At 33.8% G+C, this 14,942-nt stretch overlaps 1 pseudogene; it reads right to left on the bottom strand.

Moving 5' to 3' along the window:
* Nucleotides 1–1,200: 1,200 nt before the first annotated feature.
* LOC132298925 (probable F-box protein At3g61730) lies at nucleotides 1,201–9,176 on the bottom strand (annotated as a pseudogene).
* Nucleotides 9,177–14,942: the final 5,766 nt, after the last annotated feature.

Below are 14,942 nucleotides of genomic sequence, written 5' to 3'. Positions count from 1 at the left end.
TTAAGTGATATTCTTCCCATATTATTTAAATACGTACTTAGATCTTAATAAATTCTTTAATTTTGATCTTACTTGTTAGTAAAATCTTTGATATATATATATATATATATATATATATATATATATATATATATATATACACACACCTGGGTACGTAGGTTATGGTTAATTAAGCACATTGAGGTTGACAAAGTGAATTTTCATATGTTAATTATACCTAATGGATTGAAAAATTATAATGCTTAATTGAGCATTTAGAGAACGATGCCCCAAAAAATATGTCCAAGATATCCATGCAAGGAAACTAATCTACCATGAACATATCAGGGTTATGAAACTAAGCTTGATGATTTACCGGGAGAAAAAGGCTATGTTTGATGGTAAACCAAGCTCATTTGGCTAAGAAATCAATCAGTCAAGCACAAGTTTGGGTTGTTTACAAGGATAATGAGCATAAATGATGCAACTAGTAAATTGGGCTTTAAGTACTGCATTTCCAATCACTTGTTATTGTTGTTGTGTGTATAAATGAAATAGTGGTCATAAAATGCAACGAGCACATCAATCAAGCTTGAGGTATATCAAATAAGAAAAGCGGCACAAAAATATTTCATCCAAGGCAAGTAAAAAAATAAATAAATAAAACATATACCAGAAAGAAGAGAAGGAAGGGCAGAAAAGATTTCCGATATAACCATTCAGAAGGGAGTCATCAAACACAGCCTTGACATTCTGCATTCCAAAATGAGTTATTTTTGGTTGGCTGTCTGTAATTCAAAATATATGGAAGTCTGACACATAATGGCTCCTATTCTTTTCTCTTTTTTTTTATTGATCTGGACACTGCTTAATGTTTAAATTTCAAAGGTTTTCTTGTCCAAACTGATGATTTAATTCTTAAATGTGAAAATTGCAAAGGATATCTTGATTTTTTGGGAGTCCAGATTCATTCATACTGCCTTTCATATTTGTGACCTTTTAACTAATAATCAGCTAGATCCTGTCTTCTGTTGAAATTTATCATGTCCTAGCAAAGAGTCAACTGGGGAAAAAGCTAGTAGATAAATTAGTATTTTAAAATTTAGTTTATTGATCATGTCTTAGTTCAACAATTTCAATGCACCATTTAATGAAGGGTTTTCCAAACGAAAACGAGCATTGCCTCCATCAAGAACTTCATTGATGTTGCCACAAATTAGAGACTATATAATATAATTCATTAACCATAAAGGCCAAATGGCCCACTACTCCACTCAAAGTCGCCAACCCTTTATTAAGAGCCCATCTACTAATACAATTAGCTACCATATTGCATTTTCTAGGGCACCATAATAAACTCACAATAGTAGCACCCATAAGCATATAACCTTGACATTCTCACATATAACAGCAGCAAGAGCATCAATGGGATTCAAAACCATAATTGACTGGCAATCATCTTCCACACACACATCACAGTATCCTCGGTGCACCATAGCTTCTCCAATCCCGGCATTACTAACCTGTTGGAAGAAAAAAGAAGCAACTCTCACTGGATATCCTCTATAACCCCTGAGAATAGAAGCGCCACCACACTCCACTGTCTCCATTCAAAAAGAAGCATCAATATTAAATTTGAAAACACCACGTTTTGGAGGACTCCATGTATCAGCCACTGATCCAGGAATTATCACATTCATTCCCAATTCGTCATCTTTTGTAGTAATATCCCAATACTCATTAAAGTACTGAAGTGCTTTCCTCAAAACATCTAAAGGAGTGCCACCCTTCTTATTGAACTGATTTTCATTCCTATTCTTCCAGAACTACTAACAAATGAAGGTAGCTAAACTGAAAATGTTCTCTGAATTCTCCATGCTACCCTAAACATCCAAAAAAAAACACCAAGCTTGCTGCCAGTTAATGAACCTGTGTCTGTCAAATTCCATCCTCATAGGACAAGACTTCCACACAACCTTAGCAGAAGGACATTCACATAAAACATGAACAGTAGACTCCTCATTCTCTCCACAGAAACAACATTCAGCATCGCTACAATCCGTCAACTCTTTAAATTCCCAGCAGTGGAAGTCTACATCATGATAACTTTGCCATATAAAAAACTGAATTTTCGTGCTAGTATTTATCTTCCAAATTTTCTTCCATTTAGACAAAAAAAATCTTGTCTATGACTACACCCTTCCACTTCTTGACACACTTTTTATTCTTAACCACTTCCAAAGCAATTTTATATGCTGTCTTCACAGAACACTTCATTTGTTGCTTAAAGGTATCCTCAGAATCAACGCAACATCTCTATTCTTACAAGTTGTCCTTACTGTGTCAGTCTTCCACCTACCAGTAGCCAAATCAGAAAATCTTAAAGCAGATGCATTCTGTCTTCTAGTTGTAACAGCAAAGTTGGCTTGACCCAGTAACAAATTGTACTCCCAATACCTCACCTCTGTCCCATTCGCAATCCTCCAAACCAGTCCCCTCTGCACCACTCTTTTTGCTTGGCAAATGCTCTTCCACACCCAAGATGCCCTTTGACCACAAGTAGCCTCTGCAAACAGTTTAGAAGTAAAATATTTCTGTTTAAATACCCTGTAAAACAAGGAATCCTCCCCTATTTCCAACCGCCATGCAATTTTTGGTAACAAAACCAAATTGAATTCTTCAATATCTTCCACACCCAAGATGCCCTTTGACCACAAGTAGCCTCTGCAAACAGTTTAGAAGTAAAATGTTTATGTTTAACTACGCTGTAAAACAAGGAATCCTCCCCTATTTCCATCCGCAATGCAATTTTTGGTTACAAAACCAAATTGAATTCTTCAATATCCTTAAACCCCAACCCCCTTTGTTCTGACTCACATAGCTTATCCCAACTTAACCCTTTAACCTTCCCTTATCCTCCTTCCCACTCCACCAAATATTAGTAACTTACTTCTAAGAGTTTGACACGCCTTAGAAGGCATTTTGTAGCCCTGTAAAGCATAAATAGGAAGGTCTGAAATGATTAACTTCAGCATAACCTCTCTACCAACCCTTGACAACATCTCTCTTTTAATATTTTTAACTTTTGCTGATACTTTTTCCGTAAGGAAATTTAAAAGCTTGTTTAGACCTCTGCAAAATGGCTGGCAATCCCAATTACTTGTTAACCCACCCAGCTTCCATAATATGCAATATTTTTCTCAGCTGACTTCTCAAAACTTCACGTGTGCTAGAGCTGAAGAAAATACTGGACTTCTCATATTCACCATCGGACCTGACAAACCTTCTTAAGCATCTAGCACCTCCTTTAAAGCAGCCACCTTGAACCTGTTGACTTTGCAAAAAAAAAAAAAATCAAAGCATCATCAGCAAAAAATAAAAATATGTTATTGGTGGAACAACCCTGCCAATCTTCACCCCATTTCCCCTTACATCTCTCAACTACTAGGGGTTAACTATATGTACTTATGTACAATAATAATACATAAAACATGAATATATTTAAACACACATTTACATGCACATATATATGATATATGCATGTATTTGAGCCCATAAATATGTAAATAGTGCAAGCTTCTTCCCATAACTATTGCAATGCAGAATCACTGAAAATGCCAAGCTCTACTTTTAAAGTCTATTCCTTAAATTTTTTTTTTTAAAAAAAAACCCTTCATTGTTCTCCAAAAACGAGAAAAAGAACTTTACCACACCTCAGCTTTGCACTACATTGTTGAAAGCAGTTTTTGGACTTCATTGAAAAGCAAAGGCACTTTTCAGCAACATAAAGAGGTAACTATATTGTGCAGGAAGAAAGAATACTCACCTACTTTGGTCCCCACCAGTGCAATGGGCACTGAGGGAGCATAAGGTCAGCCGCTATAGCCTTTTAGTTTATAGCGGCGATCAAAACCGCAGCTAAAACTCTTATGCAATAAAAAAATTTGGTTATAGCCGCGATCAACCGAAGCTAAAGGTCTTATAGCTCTTTTTTTATTTTTATTTTTTAACTTCAATATTGTAAGAAAAAACCTGATGGCATCCTACAATAATATTTGACTGAAATGGTATAACACATGCATTTGCATACAATAAAATTATACAGTTACGAAAATTTGTAGATTATACATTGAAAGTATAACATGAATAAGTTATGCATTGAAAATAAGTAAAAAATTTATGTGTCATTCAACTTGAAGGATATTATCAAAAGAGCAAAATAAAATGTTCCATAACAATACACCATTCAACAATGGAATCCAACTACATTCTAAGTTTCAAAATCTAACTTTTAAGATACAAGGTTTAATCCCTTTTTTTTGACCCTGGGTTGGGGGGGGGGGGGGGTGGGGGAGGGTGGTGTTAGGGGGTGTTGGGGGGGTGCTGTTTGACTTGATTTCAGTTTAAATAACTTTATTTATTACCTCTTCAAAGCTAGAAATTAAAGACGGAATAGTTAAAGAAGACCTAATTAATAAAGAGAGGTGGAATTTGATGACCAAGATATTCAGTAAAAGAAGGAAAATATTAAGCTGGAATTGGACAGGCTAAAAAAGGTCAAGAAATTGTCCATTGAATCAGTCCTCATATAGGCTTTATGGTTGTTGATCACATTTTCGACTTTTCCCAAATGACAGAAAAGTGCTATAGACTATAGTAGATTAAACTAGCCATGGAGTAAGAAGATTACCTGATGTTGAGGGATCCTTGAGGTGTTTAATGTCAAAAATGGCACCAGAAGCTCCATCTACATGCTTTTTGACATCATGGGATCCTATCATCTTGTACTCCCATCTCCCATACTTGTATTTGTCATTCAGGAAGAGCTCAATATGCCTTACATCCAGTGTCTGCTTTGTTCCTGCATAGAATCAAGGATCCCATAGATGAAATGAGCGTTGTGTTCTTAATGGAAGAATGTAACATACAGACATAATTGGAAGTTGTTTCTGTGGAATATTTTGGTCATTAAACCAACTAAACGAGCAGGAACTTTCAAGTAGGAAGCATCACCTCTCTTTACTACGTTTGCTAAGATTCACAAAACAATAAATGTTGAGCAGACGAAGAATGTAATTCACTTCAAATGATAAATGATAAACAATGCATATCATGGGATTGCCATTTTCAATGAACTAAGTGAATAGAACATGATATATAACTAAAACTCTACCTCTATAATCACTAAGAATGTCTATTGATCTTAATTGAAGTACTCATTTGAGTAAATTTATGGACAAAATAAGGCATTTCCGTTGCTCACCATCACATGTATTGAGGTCGCAAACAGGGCATCAAACAAGCTGTAAATCTGAAAACATGCTCCACATCAGAATGCAGATAAAGGGATAGTAATGAATTTCAACGTATTGACCCTGCCTAAGGAATTGCCAGGACAGTGAAGTGTACCAGCAATCCAGATGCCAGATTTAATGTTTAACACCCAAAAGCCATACAATTGAAACATTTTATCTAAGCATTCTTCTACTGGAATTTTTGCTGGAGCAATCAGCTTCTCTGTGAAGAGTGCCACTGGTGAGTCAAAGAAAAATGCTCCGATCCGCATCCAATCTGTTTGATCCATCATAAAAAGAACATCACATTTATGGGTCTGGAGTTCAGATGTGAGATATTACATGGAATGTATTTATTTTCTGCTTGACAAAAATGTAAAATATATAAAGTAAAGGCTGGCATGTAAGAAGTGTCTTATGCAGGGGCAATGCAACACATACTCCTTAGTTTTCCGCTCATTGTTCACCTTGTTCTAAACATAAGGCATAAAAAAACACCCAAGTACCATCCAAACACTCAAAAGTAATCTAAATCACACATTATCGCACATTCGGTAGATAAATTTGTTGTTTTCCAACAGTAAAACGAACTTAGTGGGCCGAAGGATCGATCTTCAAAGGCAAATGCAATTTCATGAAAATCTGACTCGGCAATAAATATAATTATAAAAGCAATCAATAATTACAGGGAAATGAATTAATATACTTATGAAAGTAATAGTAACAAGCCTGATATCCTTGCCGATGATAAGGTGGTTTTGAGACCACTTAGACAGATACTTCGGGCCAATCAAGTCCCAATTAATATCAAAAGTATGGAAAATATAGATACAACCTGGACTTGTTATAAAATCACCTACTTATTGTAATCACAGGACCATCAGAATGTTCTCACTATCAGTGGCCTAGCGGTATTAGCCTCTTACTTTCCAAAGGAAGGTTAGGGGTTCAAGTGTCTCATAAGAGACATGCGTGTGAGTACCAACTAGAAAAAAAAAAAAAAAAAAAAAATCACCAGAGAAAAAGTAAGGGGAAAAAAAAAAGGAAAAACAAAAACACAGAGAGAGAGAGAGAGAGAGAGAGAGCGTATCAATATGTTTTTCCTGCGGATGAAACATGTAAGAGTGACTTCCATCTGCGTCAGAGTAACCAAACAGAGTTGATAAGATGTTGAGAATTAAATGTACACTAATCTAAATTAATCCGTTGCAACACTATATCAAAATAGACATGTGGCAAGTCATTTGAAGGTTATGATCATCACCGAAAGCTGATGCGTAAAGCTTGATCCATTCGAAGGACACGTGGCGAGGATCATGGACCTGAAGATCCCGCAAACAGGCAAACCCCATATACTCTCATCCATGATAATGCGGTGGAACCACTTGCTTGTTGCTCCAAGCATCACCACAGATTTTCCGTCCAAGTACTTGGCAATCTCCGTCCACACGTCCTCTTGGTACCTTTAGTTTTGCATACAAATAATAGAAACAGTTAAACGCAAAAATGTTTGAATCATAAATTGAATTAGAACAATCATAGCAAGATCAAATGAGGCGATGATCAGCAGCAATATTATCTTATTTTAGAAAGATTTCAATTGTTACGGAAACAAACACCAACTGCACTCGGTTCTGAATTTAATCTACCGATATGTACTCTTTCAAACTACACACTGATGGTTAGGAGTAAATTGTTTATGTATGAGTTGCTTTATGCTTACATATTTGCAAAGAGTATATGCATGTATCAATTTATGTCATTCAAAATATAGAATGTATATAATCTTCTTTGAAATATAATGTTTATTCATTGAAATAAACCAAATTCATTTTTATTTTGATAAACGTCATATGAATATCATCTCTTTTGTTTTACTGTGGGGAAAAATAATTTCCTTCCAAGTTGTAGGACTATTTTTATCTGTATATGTAAATGGTTAGCATAGTTTACAATTTTGGACACAAGAAGTGCTTTTAATAATAAGAGATTAAAAATCATACTCAACATTGAAATACCTCTTCAACTAAATATTACGAAAACTCATGGTCAACATGCAAATGACATGGGGATTAGCTATTACCAAAGATTTACATTCGCGTACATTGAAATAGCTTTTCTGTTAAGTACTTCTAACACTGACATTTACTTCTTAAATAAATTAGGATTTACCATTTTAGTTTTTTATTTCTTTTTTAAAAAAAGAACGACGGTTAATTTCTCAAACATAACATTGAATTGGAAATAATTAGTTAATGATTACTGTTTTATTATTACTTTTAAGAAAACAATTGACCGTTATATTTTGTAAATTTTGCATGATAGGAGAATAAAAATAGAACTCTTACAGTGAATCTAATTTTATAATTAAAGAAAAGATCAACAATTATTTATAAGACATGATCTAATTCGGAAGATTTCATGAGTGTGTTTAGGTTCTTGATAATTTTCAAATTTTCTAATGCCTGCATGTGACGGATTTTGTGGTTTGACTTTTCTTTCAATCTAATGTTAACACTATTTTCTAAAGTTTGATAAGGATTTTGTGGTTTGAACTTGATGCTGCTTTTTTTCGTAATAAATTTATTGTATTTGACTAAGTGAGTTGAGTATTTTTTTTAAAATAATAATTTTCAATTATTAGTTTGGTTATTGGAAAAGTGATAGAAAAGACAGAAATTATGAAATTGTTTCTTGCAGGAAATGGTTTGTCTTGATTTTGTTCAAATGTGTATTTCAATTGATAGATCAATATGATTTCATTTGCCCAGTTACTAATTTCATGTGTCCAATTACAAAATCTCATTTTCTTTTCTACTATATTTTCTAAGTGAGTGTATTCAATACCATCTCTCATTATCAAATTTGGTGAACAGTAAAAAGCAATGAATCGTGAGAAAAATGCTTGTATGATTATGTTGTTAGATGCAACATTTTGTTTTTAATCAACTAAAATAATTTAATAATCATTTATAATCATGTGCATCACACATTCAATTTACTAGTATATACATACATACATACATACATATATATATATACATACATACATACATATATATATATACATACATACATACATATATATATATATACATACAAATATAAATGTCTTCTACCAGTAGTTTACTAAAGAGCCCTGCAAGAAAATTTGAAACTGGGATAAATCACTATAATAATCAGAACCGTCATAAAGTTTTTTCCATTTTTTTTTCTTGAAAAAAATTTTATGATCTCTTAAGAGCTAGACTCTACAGATAAGTACAAACCATCATTCCCCATATGATTTTTTTATGAAGTTTAAAGAGCATCGAAGCTTGTGATAAAAATAGATCACAAGGAAACAAAATTACAGAAACATTAATAGGTATTTAACCAATTTTGAAACAATATACGTATACGAGCAACATTCACAAACAATCAAAACTGTGAAATAATATAATGTAAATGCAGAGCAACTAGAAACAAATAATGTTCTTTCAGCCATTTATAAAATGAACTTTGAGCTCCTAAGTTTACACTCATTCTAAGGAAAAGATTTCAAATACCATAATAAAATAATTAAGCTAAATATAAATACTCAGTTGCTTTAAAGATTTCAAATGCCATTCTCCAACTCAGTTTTTCCTTCTGAATCCCATTTTCTATAACTCAATTTGGTGAAAACAACCTTAACAACTCAACAAACCCAACCTGACTAATACTAAATATAGTAAACAAAAAAATTGAAAAATGACGAGATAATGAAATATCCTTTTACCTCATTCATGATGTTTTTCAATTCCCACGCTTGCATCCAACTCCACCTCCTTAAATCCTCCACTTCAGGACTCTACAAAACATAGATAAACAAGTATATTTTTTCATTAAAAGGAATCGATCTACATAAATGTGTGTATAAAACCTCACCTGATAGACCGTGAGAGAGACAATTGGCAAAATATATCTGGTCAGTGTGAACTTTGAATTAGGAACAGAGTTACTTCGACCCGCAATTGGTTTGATGCAACCGGTGACTCAATCACGCAAAATTTGGTTGGCTGAAGCTTTGTTCGTCGAGCGATGATAGCATTCGTTGGCGAGAGATTCCACCAGCGGTGTGTCATTCAAAACTGACATATTGCATTGACAAGGTTATTGGTGTGGCTTCAAATTTTATAATAATAAAATATTTAACACAATGAAAGGAAAATTTTTATCTTGTATTTTTAAAAAATGTAAAAAATATTTTTAAATAATCAAAATTCCTAGGAAAGACCATGTGCATTGATTCAAGATCGAAATTGTGAATAAATTTATCAAACCAACTGTTAATACAATGGTTGATTAACATAAAATTGTAATTTTTTTTTTCCTTTTTCTTTTTTCTTTTTTTTTTTCCACTTCTTCTTCTTCTTCTTCTTCTTTTTTTCCTTAACACCTGGCTCTGCTGCCCCTGATCTACTATATAGGAATATCATCACATTCTATTGTAACACATTTTTTTTTTTTGATAAGTGACACTCTATTGTAACACATATATAACACGAAAAAAAAATTCAAGAAAGGGAAAGGGGATATAAAGACTATTAATTCTATATTTCTGTTTTTTAAGGGGAAGTTAACAGAAATGGAAGTCAAAACTTTTAATTTTTGAGGATAAAGAAAGTCCCCTACAAGATTCAAAATGAAAAAAAAAAAAAAAAAAAAAAGAAAAAAAAAACGAAAGGAAAAAGATTATGGTTTCTAACTACTGAGGTTCACAGAACTTAACATCTGCAAAGAAAGACAACTAAATGCACGGGAACGGAAAAACATGATTGTACCTCAAACAGACCAAACAGGAGGAAGGGGAAAAAAAGTAGTTAAAGGGAAAGCTTTGATCATTTAAGTACTCATTAGTATTTAAAACAATAGTAAAAATTGTGAGGAACACAACAGATTCATATTCTATTAACAAAAGATACAGTCTGATAAGCATTTTGCAATTTGCTATTTGCTATTTTGCTTTGAAAATTAAAATTATAAAAAATCAACAACATTTTAATTTTCAAAGACAATTTTAAGTACCAAAGGTCTTGTGGTCTAGTAGTATCTCCTCTATATTCCAAAGTGGACGGTGAGGGTTTGAATCTCCAAATGGTGGTTCTTGCCAGTGAAAAAAATAATAATAATAATAAAAATAAATAGATGGCAATTTTAAGTAGTCAAAATAAATAGATGGCAGATCTTCTATAGCAGAGCAAAGTATAAGCGGTGAAGAATAATAGTAGCAAACATGAGCAGCAACCTTGTCCTTACCGGTGAACACTCCTGTAGACTTAACAATATATTTAGATCCTGTTTCAGGGATCTGATCTCTTGTGGGTTTCTAATAAATTCAAATCAACAAAAAAAACTCTTAATCAGTACCCATTTTATGCACAATTGAATATAGAAACATACTTCTTCCAACATAAACCTGCAAACAAACTCACACCACAATGTCCACATACATCTGTGTATGTATCTACATTCTACAAACATATATATATATATATATATATATATATATATATATATATATATATTGGCTATATCACAAATAAATAGAAGCCAAGTAAAGCACAAATTGATAATTTTCAACCTCAATCTTCAAGAATTCAAAAGAACCAACAGCACAAATTGATCACTTCAAAAATACAGTTTCTATTTTTTCAAAACCTCTTGCCTTATCTTTTCTGCGGTTACTGTAAGCCAATGACCATGGATGGAGGAGTCTATGTATTTCATATATACATATATATACACATACATACATAAACAAAGATCAAAAGAAACACCATCAAATTCGCACTAATCAAACCCAACAATTTTACAGTGGCTTTTGCTTCAAGATACCTAATAGTATTGCCCACGAATTGGGTTCATTGGCTATGAGCAGCAAAAAGGAAATCATCTTTGTTGATGAATTTCCCGATTTCGAAAATAACTTCTACCATTCTCTGTTACACATTCCAATATGTAAATGTATCTCTAATTAAATTATTTGTCCTCTCTATCTATCGTGTATACATACACATATATTCCCTCGTGTTGAATACCTGGATTGGATGGATTTTAGAATCGAGGATTGAAAATTGGAGGGTGCTTTTTTAGTAGTGAAATTGATGAAGAATTATGTACTGAAGTGGTGGTGTTGGTGGGGCTGTGGAGTAACGGTGATAGATGTGGCCGGACTGTGAAGTGGTGGTGGTGGGTGTGGCGGGGCTGCGAAGGTGAGAGGGTAGAGGATAGAGGCATTGCTGAAGGTGTCAATCGTACGTGGCGGCAGATGGAGAGATGGTGTTGGTAGGGAGAGAAAAAGGGTAGTTTGGTCCAATAAATGACAAGTAAATGGCCAGTAAAGGTTTGAAGTGATACTTTCAGAGCTGGTTTGGGGTAGTTTTGGAATTAAAAATATATATATTTTTATTAATAGAGCTATTAAAAAATTAGCTAAGTAAAAAAATATGTTAAATATTTGATGAGACATTATAATAATTATTTTTTATAATTAAACTATTTTTTAACAATATTTTTTAAAATATTTCTATTACTAACTTTATTATAATATCAGTCAATATGATTTTACCACATTTGATAATACTAATTTTTTTATTAAAGAATGAGTGTAATTCTTTTTATAAAAAATAAAAAGAATATAATTGATAATTGTGATACACCTTGGATCTAGAACCACGGGTGATCAAGTCCGAGCACAGACTCGAGAGATACGAAACAATTAATATGTAATTGAACACAGAATATACAATAAAAATGAAATAAAATGAAATAGTTGAAAAGAATTCTAATTGTAAAACCTCCAAAAATAAAAGTTTTAATATAAATTAACTTTCCAATCCGTACAACTCGGGAATCCAACTAGTGGACCCCTAATAATCTCAACTGATAAAACTTTACAGAATAAAATCCAAAACTAAAACCAGAAAGAAAAATCCTATTTAGTCGGAAGAGTGAATGACTGTATCTGCATCACCACGAACAAGCTCTAAACCTGTTATAGACGATCACCTGAAAAATAAGGGTGGGTCAGGCCCACATGCAAGTTCCATGCCACTACAATCCATACATAAACCCGATACGCAGATACATCATAGATAGCTCAACAATAGCTAAGATAGTCCATATAGATATAAGTACACACTATAGGACGTTCACCAGCCCACATAATCCGTCTCAACCCGAGTAGAACAACCAAGGAAACATCATCAGGCCTGGTTATCAATCCTAGGCGATATACGCACCCTAACCATGATCAGGAGACTCAAGCTCGTATCACGGCACTTAAGTATATATTTAAATCTCTTCTTAATACAGAAAAGTAAAGCAACCATCCATTATGTCGTTCAACTGTTTTAGTTGACAGGACATGCATCCATGTAGGAGTTAACTGTTTGAGTTAATCCATTCCATATGTATGAAAGGGGTAGGACTTAGCTTTTTGATCTAATCCATCCCTGATATGTCACCGTCCCATACCGGTACATATAATGCAAATGATTCACAAATGATGCACATCCATTAGAACATCAAGTATATCCAGAAACCAGCATAATAGAAAACAGATATTGATAAGATCCTATCATGCATCCAGTATATGTTTATAATCATAGATCCTCCTTTTAAATTGTTAAAATAAGAATAAACAATTTAAACCATCCATTTCCATGTAATTGACAGAACCAAAATTAAGACAGTTCAGCAATTATCCTCCATAACATAATATAATGAATATCAGAATTTTAAACTGCACATTATACTAGAACTCTAAATCAACACATCCATACTAGTTCGTTTTAAATGTTAAAATGATGACTAGCATTTACATCCTTCCAAATCCTTTACGGCATACAAATTTATAATTAAATCTCATGGCATCTATGTAATTCCCCATTATAAATTTTGTGTCGGATATAACGACACTCCAAAGTTTAAGTACATCATATGAAACTTCAAAAGTATTTTATACCAGTTTCATTTAATTTGCTAACACGAAACTAGCAACTAACCTTCCACTACTCCCGACATAGATACGAGTACATGACGTCATAACCAACATTCCTGGAACTGAACTATGCTAAATATATCATTGATATAAATTCTAACAATAATTACAATGTCAGTCCAAATTAAGTTGTCAAAACAACTTAGCAAAACAAGCATTCCTCCTTCATTGACAGTAGGCCTATTATAAGCTTATGTGTTTATGACATGCATTTAGGTTTAGCACCTTAGCATAAACCAACTATTTGAAGGCTTTAACAAGTTAATTTTAATCATTTAAAACCCCCCATCACTTTCCAGTAATTACCTTTAAGCCCCTGAACTTCAGAAAAATTACAGAAAACACCCGTAGGGGTTCTTTTCCATGGGAGCCGGCTCCCCTTTATTGGAGCCAGCTCCTAGGCTTCTAGAGCCGGCTCCCCCTCATGGAGAGCCGGCTCTCTCTTCATGGGAGCCGTGATCGGTTGATCAACTATACATCAACCTTCGCAATAGCACGAATCATTGTAAAATAGGGCTATTGGTCGGGTAAGTCGAACCACTGGGACTGCGCTAGTCTATGGCAACCTAAGAGTCTAGATTACTTTTAGAATGATGAGGGGGTATATAGAGTTTTGTTGGTTTGTCACTTAGTCACTAGAATTGAAATGTGCTTAAAGAAATAAATGCAAGGAATTTAAGAAGAAGAAGTCTAGAAAAGGAGGTCTAGGGAAGTGAATTCACCACCAATCCTATAAACATACTAAATTTCTATTAACTTGGGAAACAATTTCACTACATGGCAATGATATGTAGTAATACTAGATTGCTACATTATCCTCAAGAAAATCATAGGATCAAGATTTAAGTATAATCCCTCAAAGAGCCACATGCTAGAACTACCTAGATTAGGGTGTAGCCATAGCATGCTCACTAAGCTAGGGACCATCAAACCCCTTAATCACTATGGTAATAGCACATGAAGTCAAGATACAAGATTAATCCATCAAAAGGAAGTCTTAAGCTATGGATTAACAAATTTCTCATACAACATGCCTTTAAACCCATTTCACAATTTCATTTCCATTCTCACTATGAAGATGCAAGTTATATAATCATGAGAGGATAAAATCTAAGACAAGATAAGAACTCAACATGATCATTTATAGGCATTGAAATCCATTACAACAAGTGTAAGTGCTCTAAATCATGAAACTACCATGTACATGAATCATTCCCCAAATTAGATGAAATTAAAGCATGCTTACAAGAGAGAGCTTCATCACCTCCCTAGATGGAGGTTTAGTTATCCATGGATACAAAAATGGAAGAAGGAAGCTTGGAAGAATAAGCCATTTTCGAGCTCCCTTCCTTTGGCTTCAAGAACACACCCTCCTTCCTCTCTTCTCTCTCCTCTAATCTTGCAAAATGAAGCTCAATCCTATTGTGTGGCTTCCCTTGCCTTATCTACCACCAAAAGGTTACCAACCAACATCTCCAACCACTTCATTAAAGAGGAAGTTAAAGTGAAGAAACCAAGGTGCAAGTGGGCTGAAATGAGCCATTTCCGAAGGGCATTCTGCCCAAAATTCGAGCACTCTAAGCAAGGCCTCGAGCACTCGAATTTAGTGTAAAAATGCCCATGCTTCACTTGCTCCGCCCAGA

The sequence above is a fragment of the Cornus florida genome, unplaced genomic scaffold (assembly GCF_030987335.1).
Source record: "Cornus florida cultivar Cherokee Brave unplaced genomic scaffold, ASM3098733v1 CherokeeBrave_3.0.0_Hap2_Chr03, whole genome shotgun sequence".
NCBI lineage: Eukaryota > Viridiplantae > Streptophyta > Magnoliopsida > Cornales > Cornaceae > Cornus > Cornus florida.
The sequence above is the reverse complement of the archived record's forward strand: the minus strand, read 5'-3'. Positions and strand labels throughout refer to the sequence as shown.